The 12,295-nt window shown below is 46.0% G+C and overlaps 1 protein-coding gene across 2 annotated transcripts in view; it reads right to left on the bottom strand.

Moving 5' to 3' along the window:
• The window catches only part of WNT7B (Wnt family member 7B), a 119,415-nt gene that overhangs the window by 56,515 nt on the left and 50,605 nt on the right, over window positions 1–12,295 (bottom strand). The window lies entirely within an intron of this gene.

The following is a 12,295-nucleotide window of genomic DNA, read 5'->3' as shown; positions in this document are numbered from 1 at the left end:
AGTTCTTGGTATGAGCTTTCATGTTTCCACACCTATCAGCTGATCACCCATTCCCACCACCCTTCTGAGTAATACCCCTCCACACTCCCTCACTATATTTAAGGATCTGGTGACTTCTGTTTCAGTGTATCTGAAGAAGTGTGCATGCACACGAAAGCTCATTCCAAGAACTAACTCAGTTGGTCTCTAAGGTGCTACTGGAAAGAATTTTCTATTTTGTATAAACTAGAAAGAACAACTAGAGTTACAATTTGAGTAGATTTATGATCTGACTGAATCTGAGGCAATGGTGGCTGGCAGGGCCTGTGGCCTGGAGGGAATTTGACACCTGGATGGCTTCAGCACTGCAAAGTCCTCAAGGCGGTGATTTTTGAGGCAGCGTAGACCCAGGTCTGCACCTGTACAATTGAGTTTCGCCACAGTGAAAGGTGCTTCTCGCCAGCTCCACCTGGTAAAGAGGCTACGACCCTTCGCTCTCTCACTGTGGACTCCTCCAGCATCACACATGCCTTTGCAGCCTCCAGACTCGACTACCCTGATGTGCACTGTGGGTGGCTGCCTTTGAAGATTATCAGCAAGCTCCATCTGGGCTATAGTAGAGCATTTATTTCACAGGGGGCACAGACCACACAAAATGCATTCTATACCAGTGCTTCAGAGTCTGCAGTAGCTTGTCCTAGCCTCTCAGGTACAACTGACCACACTTGTTTTGCCAGAAGCCACCATGAATTTCTCTTCAATGTTCTACTGGGTGAATTTCAACACTGACAATAAACTGAGTATTGTCAGAATGTTCTAATATTTAGCAAATGTTCATCAAATATCTGCGCTCTTGGTGTCTGGTGATGTCTGGTGATAACTGATTACAACCATAGGTTACTCAGTCAGTGAAAACACTTGAAGTTAGTTTGAAGACCTTTCAAGTGTGGTTGGATAGGTGGCCCTTCCAGAAACTGATGTTCCCCCTCTTCCTCTGCACTCAGTGCTGCTTAGATCATCCTGGGTAAATAATCCAGCAGTCAGCTAAGTTAGCAGAGCAGAGCTGGTGGCACTATATAAATAATTATATCAGCCATGTGGGCAATTCATTTCCTGCCTATAAAGCAGGCAAAGCCCAGCGTATTTGGGTGGCTGGGAGTCTGAGAGAGTGAAGAGGGTGCTGCGTGTGAGTGAGATGGAGAGAAAGGGGTGTCTGTGATTTTAATAGATTTTGAATGGACTTTTCAATTTTGATGTAAGCCATCTAAAGGAAAGATGGGATATACATTTTTTATAATAATAAGGCACACGAGGCCTATGGCAGGACTCATCTGTTTGAATGGTGCACTTTTATTTCTTGCTTTGTGCTTGTGATATTTGGAATCTGGGCAGTATTCTGAGTTGGTTTAGTATAAATAATACAGGATGTATAGCTTGGGTAGAAGGAGACCAGCAGCACCTCCTATTTGCCTAAAGGGCACTGTAGGGATGGCATGTGGTGGTGGTGGGGAATGCTGAGGGGACAGCAGATCCAGCCGCCCAGGAGCCTCCAAGGCAAAGCATCTCTTGGAGGCCAGATCTGCTGCCTCTGTGGTTCCTGCAACCCAAGGCCTCACCTTGCCTCAGGGATGGGCTGGCCCGGCCTACCCTGGGCTCTTCCAAAGCACTAGAATTTTTTTAACTTTCAAAAGTTTGCAGCCCTGCTTAAAAGGACCAAAAGGTCCTACCTATACTAGAGATGTACAAGTATGCCCATAACTCCATGCAGCAGCAGTTCACTGACAGACCATCACGGAGCATCTTACTGAGTAGTTACAAGGTGAAAGCAGACACAGGGGCAGAGCATTGGGGACGGTCCACCCCGGGTGCCACCCTGGAGGGGGGTGACACTCGGCACCCCGTTCATGAGGCAGCTGCAGTAGCTGGTAAGGTTGCCGTTCGCACGGCAGCCCAGATGGACTGTGCTTCGCAGCACGCATGCGTCATGACATCACGGCGCATGACACATGCGGGCTGCAGAGCGACGCCCCGCCCTCAGGGGGTGCCCCCGCATTTGCCGCTCTGGGCGGCCAAGCGGCTCCGTTCGCCAGTGAGCAAACGCACAGAGGCTGCTGCTTTAGCCCTGCACAGACCCAGAGGGAGCAAACCCATGTTGGGCATCTCTTCCATACGCAATGCCCACACAACAGCTGTGCTCCTGCATGGTGCCCACATAGCAACACCATCCAAGGAGCAGGGTTCCAGGCCCTGCCTGGAGACACCAGGGACTGAACTTGAGATCCTTTTGCTTGTTAAGCAAGTGCTCTGACCCTCAGCTGTCGCCCTCTTGGAATCTGATGGCGCACAAATCATACAGAGAAGCAGTGGGCAGCCTCCTTTGTAGGTGGGTACTTACTTAAGACTTACTGAAATTTAATTATTGGATAACCAGTGGTGATCTTGTTTGGAAAGGACTGGGTTAAAGACTGTCTGCAGTTATTTACAGATAAATGTCCTTTAAAAATAGTTTCTAAACCAAGGATTTTAAGAGCTTCTCTTGGCATGTAGATATGCAATGGGTAGCACACAGAGACAGACCACTTGGGAGCATTTCAAACTGAAATAAGAAATGCAGCCACATGAAAGCTAACTTAGTATCTCAGATTTAAACTGTGTCCTGGTTGCCTTGAACACTCCTTGATCCTTAGAATGGCTCAGATGTTCCTCCAAATTGTTCACCCAACTCTAATGCCCATTGAACTACACATGCTCTCGCACATGGGGCAGGATTAGAAGGTCATGGGTTCTGTCCCTTAACGAGGCCTATTCACCCTTGTCACAAATCTACTCGGTTGATGGACAAATCTTTGTGATGAGCTGGCCACCCATTCAGAGGGTCAACAAAAAATCTCACTTATCTTGGAAATTTGACCGTGAGACTGACAATTGCCCACGGACGGGTGGGATGGGATGCAGTGTGGGGGCAGGGCAGGGCAGGGCAAAGATCAGGATGGGATTTGTTGTGTGTGCAGACTTGGAAAAATTAGGGGGGAAATCTCAAGCTCAGAGATATTTTATGAATATCTTCAGTTTTTCAGACATAAAGGGTGTATCTGTATGTATCTGGCCCCATTTCATTACATAAGCATTTAAAGGCAGAAATAAGGACACTGTTGTATAACTATGTTTCTTCTCACAAAGATTTGTTTTTAAGCACTGCCTCTTTCACCAAAATAGATTGTGAAGCTCCCGTTCCCATTCAACTATCTGCTTATGTTCACTTGGGCTACAATAGCTTATTTTGCACTAGCTTCTGAAGCAGGATGCTATAGTAAACTGGCCTATAACAGTATCTGAGAATAGGTCAGTTTAGTGACCTATGAATGGTAACAGGATCAATGGTAACAAGAGTCTAGAGCAGATCTTGCTAGTATGCTTTTTAACATGAAACTGGACTTTAAATTACTACAGTAATTCATATTTGGCATGGAGCACTGAGAGTCAGCCACAGATTTTGAAGCATGCAGGGAGGTGGAATTACGAGTTCAGGCAGGATTAGGATTAGAGACAGGACAGAGCTGTGGGGCAGAACCACAGGTGGGTCAGTCCAGAGCATGGGTCAGCAAACTTTTTTTAGGAGGGAGCCAGTTCACCACCCCACAGACCACACGGCAGAGGGTGGCTTCTCTCTTCCCCCCCCTCCCCCAGCCCCTCCCCTCCCCCTGCTTTCCTACCTCCTCCTCCGCTCTGCCTGTGGTTGGCAGCTGGCAGTGGTGCTGCCGCCTCTCCTTTCCGGGCCAGCTTTCCCGGGCGCCAGGTGCGTGGCCAGCAGACGCGCCAAGCTCCAGCCAAAGCCCCGCGATGTGCCCGTCATGATGCCCACAGTGCAGCCATGGAGCTGGCACCAATCAAAGCCCAGCTCCCTTCCTCTGCAGGGTGGGGAGAAGCCAGGAGGGGGGAGGTGCCGCTGCGGTGTGTGTGTGGGGGGGGATAGCACCCGGAAAAAAATTGCAAAAAAATTGGCGCAGCCCAAACGATCACACAGATCCAAGCGGTGATTCCAGGACCATCCGCAGGCCGGATCCAGAGGGCAATTGGGCCTGATCCAGCCCGCAGGCCTTAGTTTGCCAACCCATGGTCCAGAGGTAGAGTAGAACTGAGCTGAGGAAACCAAGCAAAGAAGCCTGGAATGAAGAGACAGGAAAGTAGCAGGCAGAAGAGCAAGTGGGAAGATTAACATGGGAGCAGACAGAGCCTAGAAGGGCACCAAACAGGCAAGGTCAGAGTCCGGCAGGTCTGAAAGTATATATAGCTAGGCCACGTCATAAAGCACCAATGGACTTCTTGGTGGCGGACCTGGAAAGACAGTGTCGCCCCATTCATTATCATTGAGTGCCTCACACCTTGCATCGCTCACTGCACCCTCGGACGGCTCACTCCAAGAGCTAACAAATGCAGTCCCAGCTGATCTTAACAACGTGCACAAGTTCCAACTGTTCCTATTTACCAGGGACAGTTCCTGTTTTTCTGGTCCCTCTCCCCAGTCTTTCATTGCTCCTATTTTCTCAGCTGATGCCTTTGCAGAAAGTGCTACCTTGTTAAAATGTGCTTAAAGTGAGTTGTCATCTTCAGGATTTAGGCCCCCTCCCTGGGGTATCTAGAAATTGAACCTTGAACTGGGTCATAAGGTCATTTCATGTTTATTGCACATGCAGGTAAATGCAGTGGTAGGCTTTGGATTTTAAAATTTAAGCGGCACCCTGAGCAATGACAAAATTCAGTGCCCCTCCGCCGCTTGCCTTCCGTTGTTTGCCGTTGCTTCTGTGCCCCTTGCAGCACACTCTTGGCTCGGCGCAAGCAAACTGGTGGCACTCCCCTAAATCCACCTCTGGCATGTGCATCGTCACTCAGGCCCCATGCAGCACTTGGCCTGCCTTTTCACACACCAGGGCTGCAATGATATATTTTGAACTGTTGATAAATGTCATGTAGGACAGGGACATTTTCCTAGTATATCTTTTCCCCAAAGAACAAGCAGCCTTCTGGCTTTTAAATCAATGGAAGATGGGCTGTTGCAGAATCAATGAAGACGGTATACAGCAACCAGAATAAAAATGTCATCAATAAGAAACAGTAGTCTTGATATGAAAATAATGAGGAGTGTCTCTCTCTATTTTTGCCCATTAGATGTGCCCTTCCTTTGTATATGGACAAATAGTCATTTCAGAGAACCAGACAGGAGTTGACTCAAATGTCCAGCCTCCATCCACTGAGTGTCAGGATCTCAGCCTCAGGGCAGCTCGTACAAGGGTTGGCTAGTGAGTGGCAGGCAGGCAGCTGGAAGCTCACATGTTGTACGGTATGAGCTTCAGTGAGTTTCCATGCAAATTCTCATCACCTTAGAAGCTTTTCCACTTCTTGAGCACCTTAAAGAAAACTATGCCAAGAATGTTTTAATGATCAGTGGTAGTTTTATTTTTTTAATAGATTCAGGAGGTGTTCATCATGTTATTTGTCCAGGAAGTAACATTAACAAATAAAAGCAAATGTTTGGAATGCTTTCACTGAAAGGGCTTCATGAAATACTACCTTAATGCTGCCCTCACAGTGTATAGTTTAGTGCTCTTTGAAACAGCATGCTTGTGTTTGTCATGCTTCACACAACTTCTCCCATCCCATAATGAGGTGCCAATGGGTGGGGAGAGAGAATACCACAGCCTTCTCATTGCATAAGCAGCAGATTAAGAAAATTGTTCAGTTTTGCTTGATTGTTTGTTGCTTGGAAAACAACAGGTTCACGGAGGATCTGATAACTAATCCATTGGGCACATTGCTCTGCTAATGCAATCTAAACATCACAAACCAATTCCCAAGAAGCGTGCGGGACCCAGGTTTACAGAACAACAATGGATTTCCATTCAGATCTCTACTCTGGAACTTGGAAAGCCTTTATGGCACACAGTTTGCACTGATTTCAGTGGTGAGTTCAACTTGTGATAGATTCAGAGTGTGTGCTAACCTCAGTGAGAGATGGAACTGAAATTTTTGTTGCTTGTGCTATGAATTTTTTAAAAAAAATATGTAAGCACCTATCATGTAGAGCTGTAGGCCTATTGAGAACATTCTCCCCACCTCCGCTCCACTAGTGCTGACTAGCTAACATTCATTTGTAAGTGTTCATGTGGACTGGGAGCCATTTGCACAGGAGAGTCAACTGGTTGTAGGTGGACAATTCACATTTGGTTCACCTGCCAATTCTCCCTTGCAACCATTTGTCCAGGCTGTTGTTTCCCCACCCCCCAACAGCAAAGCTAATTTTGAATCATAAAACCTGGCTAAGCAAGGAATGATTTGGGTGGGGGGTCATGGGAGAGAATAATCATTAAGTAGAGAAGGTTTAAGCACCATCTCCCTGTTTGCTGGTTCTTCCCTACAATCCCCTCCCCCTTTACATTTGCACCAATATAGATGCTTACAGATTACAGCTTTACAGCACAATCCTTTGGTTGTTTACACAGAGGTAAATTCCACTGTCTTCACTGGAACTTCCCCCCTAGCAATTCTTCATGGGATTGCAAGCTTAATTTACTAGTATATATCTTATTTGCAAGTCCACGATCGGACAACAATGTATAAATAGGGGGGGCATGCATCTAAAACCTTAGGCATCAATATCCATCATCTGTTCCAGTAACTGAACATGTCTCAACTTCAGTAATCATGAACAGATTAAATCAAAAGAATCTCCTTCAAATCTGCTTTGCAAAGTATTCCCCTTCCAAAGCAGACAACATGCCATTCTCAGTGTGCCATTTCAAATCTCCATACAGTTTATGCTCTTGCCCTACATCCATTGACCTTCCCTAGTGTGATGCCCTTCAGATGTTTTGGACTCCATCAAAGCAAGGAGCTGTATTGGTGCCCCCACACTGCCATTCTTAGACCCTTGGCAAGGAGCTGTATCAGCGTCTTTGAAGCTGGGTGAGACCATGGACCAGAAACTCAAAAAGTTTGCTTTTCACACTCTGCCAGTGACTTCCTCCATGGCCATCAGTCAGGACAGGTCCACCTTTCCTTCTCCTCCTCCCTTGGTCTGCCTGCCTGCCTGCCTGCCTCCCTCTGCTTTTCCTTTCTGCCTCTTTCCTCCCTCCCTTCCCTTTTCTTCTTCGTACAACTCTTGCCCACCCTCTCTTTCTTCCCTCCAAGTCCCACTGGGCATTCCACTCACACTTAGTGCCACTGGCCAACTGGGGAGGGGGCACCACAGGGCAGCAGCCAGATCCCTCCGCTGATGTGCCTAGAGGAGCCTGTGAGCCTTGCCCAGCCACCCATAGCAGTGGAAGAGGGAGGGTGGGCAGACTCCTAGCCACTCTGAGCCAGAGAGCACCATCTTTGTGCCCCCTGTGTCTGTGCCCTTCACAGGGTAAAACCTGGCCAAGCCCTGGGAATAGTTACCCCACAATCTTTTCCTGGGCTTTAGTTGAAATGCAGGAAAAGCCAGGGAGATTGGCTACCAGGTGCCTAATATCAGCACACTCACTATTTTTTTAAAAGGGAAATTGTTAAAGAAATAAATAACTTTGGGGGGGGGGGCTTGCCATTATATTGTAGCATGTCAAGAAGTGTTAACCCAGCAGTCTTCAACCTGTTCTGAAAAAAGACTCACCACCTTTAATGCCAAAAAATGCATTTAGGGACCCATTTTTTATTTTTAAAATAAATTCATCATATGTTGGTAGTGCTTCTGTTGTAGCCCCCCCCCTTAGATCAGGCCAGGCCCCAGTTGTAGGTCAGTGGCCTAAAGAGTGAGGGGGGGGGGCTCTCCCTCATCTCTGCCTTGTAGAGGAAAGGGGGAAGACTTTGCTTGCTCTTCAAGATGTTGCCATGTGGCTAAATCTGAATAGCTATGTGATGCTGTCGTCTTCACCAATTAGCTGTGAAGTCCTACACCAAAACAGCAGCATGCCAGACCTGTGAAGCAGGTGTGAAAAAATACAGAAAACTATTTTTGTAAGGGATTTTTCAGAGTCCCCTAGAGCTCACATAAAAAAATGAAAATTCAGTGTTGCACTACTAAAAATAAATCCTCTCACAATAAGCCTCTTTTTATTTTTTATTTTTAAGGATCTGATTGGATGTAGCCAACCATTTATAAGCAGGATGCGGTCTTCAGTAAACTGCAGCGTGAAGTCATAATTTAGTGGTTTGGTATGAAACACTGAACATTGCTCGTTGCAGGAAATACTGTTTCCAAACGATTTCATTTAAGCAACTTTGTTTAGATGCAATAAAACAGATTTCAAATACCAAGCTGATAAAGCAGAGCAGGCAGGCAGGCAGACAATCAGAGCTGGAATCTAGCAAGTCAGCATGCTGAGTTCTGCATGCCCAGGGGGCTTTGGACATGTTTCAAAGCAGCAGCTTGCCATGCCGCATGGCAAACTGAAGCTATTTATCTTCCTTGTCCACACAGCAGATAGATGACTGTCTCATCTTACCACCTGAGGCTCTCTCCTCCCCATACAGGTATTTGGAAACATTGGCAGAGGTGCAAGCCTTTGGCGTGAAAGGCACAAACCACGGGGCTCCTGTCCTTTGGCTCTTCACTTGTGGCTTGAAGAAGTGGAAGAGGAAGAGGGAAGACAACTCCACCAAATGCACTGAGGGAAAGAGACATTGCCAGCAACCTGCATCTCCAAAGGAATGTCCAAACAGGCATATTCCTTATTAGATAGATAAACATAGTGCTTTTTTTCCTTAAACAAAAAGTTTAGGGGTACTCTCATTTTCCTACTCGTATTGAAATTGTTGTTGTTGTTCAGTCGTTCAGTCGTGTCCGACTCTTCGTGACCCCATGGACCAGAGCACGCCAGGCACGCCTATCCTTCACTGCCTCCCGCAGTTTGGCCAAACTCATGTTAGTAGCTTCGAGAACACTGTCCAACCATCTCATCCTCTGTTGTCCCCTTCTCCTTGTGCCCTCCATCTTTCCCAACATCAGGGTCTTTTCTAGGGAGTCTTCTCTTCTCATGAGGTGGCCAAAGTACTGGAGCCTCAACTTCAGGATCTGTCCTTCTAGTGAGCACTCAGGGCTGATTTCCTTGAGAATGGATAGGTTTAATCTTCTTGCAGTCCATGGGACTCTCAAGAGTCTCCTCCAGCACCATAATTCAAAAGCATCAATTCTTCAGCGATCAGCCTTCTTTATGGTCCAGCTCTCACTTCCGTACATTACTACTGGGAAAACCATAGCTTTAACTATACGGACCTTTGTCGGCAAGGTGATGACTTTGCTTTTTAAGATGCTGTCTAGGTTTGTCATTGCTTTCCTCCCAAGAAGCAGGTGTCTTCTAATTTCATGACTGCTGTCACCATCTGCAGTGATCGTGGAACCCAAGAAAGTGAAATCTCTCACTGCCTCCATTTCTTCCCCTTCTATTTGCCAGGAGGTGATGGGACCAGTGGCCATGATCTTAATTTTTTGATGTTGAGCTTCAGACATATTGAAATACTACCCCTCAATGAGGCCAAACTTAGATTCACAAAATGTCTAGGGGTATGTGTACTGCTGCATTCCTCCCCCCCCCCCAAAAGCACTGGATAAATACAACCTCTCATTTACAGGTAGGTAGCCGTGTCGGCCTGCCATAGTCAAAACAAAATAAAAAAATTAAAAAATCATTCCAGTAGCACCTTAGAGACCAACTAAGTTTGTTCTTGGTATGAGCTTTCGTGTGCATGCACATGAAACAAACTTAATTGGTCTCTAAGGTGCTACTGGAAGGATTTTTTTTATTTTTTTATTTTGTTTTGACAACCTCTCAAAGAAAACCTCTCAAAGAAAACATTTGCAAACATTTTCTCCTGAGACTGATTGATGCTAACAAGTATTTTCAATGTAGTTGTTCTGGGTGGGGAAATGGGAGAAAGGACAGGCTTCTTACACACCAGGGGAGCTCTTGAGATATGCAGGAAAGAGCTGAGCACCCTTTTGCTGCCAGCAAATGTTGACAGTAAATAATGGTGTGCAGAAGGGCCTAGCTGTAGAAGGGAAGCAAGCATCCATTCACTTGTTTTCCATAAACCAGGGCCTATAAGGTGAAAAAAATGTTGCGTGTGCATGCCAAATTCCCCCCTCCCCAGGACACTTTACTCTTGAGGCAGATTGCTCTTTTGAAGGATGAGGCAAATTGTGTTGGTCCAGGGGCCATATTCCAAGCAAACCACTGCTGCTGGGCCTACCTGCTCCACAGAATAGTGAGGCAAGAGGGGTCTCTGTCAGGCCGCATCCTGAGACCCTCAATTTGCATAGAGTAATTCAAGAAGGATAGGCGTGCCTGGCGTGCTCTGGTCCATGGGGTCACGACGAGTCGGACACGACTGAACTACTGAACATCAACAAATTCAAGAAGAAAGTCTGTAAAGTAATCTGCCTCCTCACAGGATAAAGGGCTACTGGGAACTGGGCTCTGAGGATGTGTGGTTTTAGTCATTTGTCCTCCATGTTTACTCCCCCCGCCCAAGTTTTCAACTCCAGAAATATGAAGTGTGCATTTTGTTGGAAGTATCTGCAGTACTCTGGCCACCTCATGAGAAGAGAAGACTCCCTAGAAAAGACCCTGATGTTGGGAAAGATGGAGGGCGCAAGGAGAAGGGGACGACAGAGGATGAGATGGTTGGACAGTGTTCTCGAAGCTACTAACATGAGTTTGGCCAAACTGTGAGAGGCAGTGGAGGATAGGGGTGCCTGGCGTGCTCTGGTCCATGGGGTCACGAAGAGTCGGACACGACTGAACGACTGAACAACAACAACAATCTGCAGCACAGGTACAGCATTCATACTGGAACACACATGTCAAAAATGTGCCTCCCCCCCCCCCAAAAAAGAACCCTCAAATTTTGTCTGGGATTCACACTTGTATACCTCTATATTAATTTCTGTACCTCTCCTGCATGAATGTTTTCATATCTCATATGCTATCAACAGTCCATCTATTTTGCAGCCTCTTCACTTCACATCACTGCTAAATTAGCAACCAGTCTTCTGCTGTAACATGTTCACTGTGCAATCAATAAACAATGGAAAGACAATAATCTACTTGGAAAATATATCAACGTTCTCTATAATACTTCTCCACTGGGGGCGTGGTTTGCTTTATAACATTCCAGAAGGAACTCGTGGTTTCAAAATTGACATTATCTATCTGCATAACCCACATAGTCGGTGCTGTAGCATTCTGAATTTCTGATAGAGTCATCTCTTTATAGAGGTGAGCCAAAATTTTCAAATATTCCCTCTCAATAACAACCTGGGTACCAGCTAAGAAAATAGGAGAAAACAGAATACATTCTCAGGAGGAAGAAGAAAATATTACTTTAAATTGCCCTTTACTTTGGGTTTCTGACTGTAACAAACTGCTCCGCTGCATTGTTAGGAAATGCATTATTGCAGAAAAAAGATGGTTCCACTGCTCTGCCACTGCTTGATAAAGATTCCCAGAAAAATTACTGCTTCTGCCTCCACCACCAGCATTTATCATGGTAAGCACACAAAGGCATTTTTTAATAGAATTTACCCAGCACCTTTTAACTGAGCCCCCCCCCCCAAAGCCATTCACTTTGCTTTTAAGCCTCAACACACCACACCACTGCCATCCATTCTGGATTTTCCCCGGTTCTTTTTTATTTTAAGGGAAAGGATTTTAAATTCTTATTTTATATTCAATAAATATTATCAATAAGGAACATTTAGCATTAAATATATGCCTATAAACCCCAACTGTCATGATTATAAGTACATGACCTAAACATTTCCCCATTTTATAGGCTCTAGAACAGGGGTCAGCAAACGTTTTCAGCAGGGGGCTGGTCCACTGTCCCTCAGACCTTGTGGGGGGCCAGACTATTTTTTTGGGGGGGGGAATGAACGAATTCCTATGTCCCACAAATAACCCAGAGATGCATTTTAAATAAAAGCACACCTTCTAATCATGTAAAAACACCAGGCAGGCCCCGCAAATAACCCAGAGATGCATTTTAAATAAAAGGACACATTCTACTCATGTAAAAACACGTTGATTCCCGGACCGTCTGCGGGCCGGATTGAGAAGGTGATTGGGCCGCATCTGGCCCCCAGGCCTTAGTTTGGGGACCCCTGCTCTAGAAAATTCTATTCAACTATATTTGTTATTTATTTTTTGAATATTTATGATCTGGACCAATGTTTCCCAAAGTGAGCGATACTGCTCCCTGGGGGTGCTGGAACAATTTAGGGGGCGGTGGTAGCCTCTGATGCAATTGGGAGATACTGAATAAAAATAAGGAGGCAGTACAAGCA

Source organism: Lacerta agilis, chromosome 5, assembly GCF_009819535.1.
Source record: "Lacerta agilis isolate rLacAgi1 chromosome 5, rLacAgi1.pri, whole genome shotgun sequence".
Taxonomy (NCBI): Eukaryota; Metazoa; Chordata; class Lepidosauria; order Squamata; family Lacertidae; genus Lacerta; species Lacerta agilis.
This window is presented reverse-complemented; position numbering and strand designations above follow the sequence as displayed.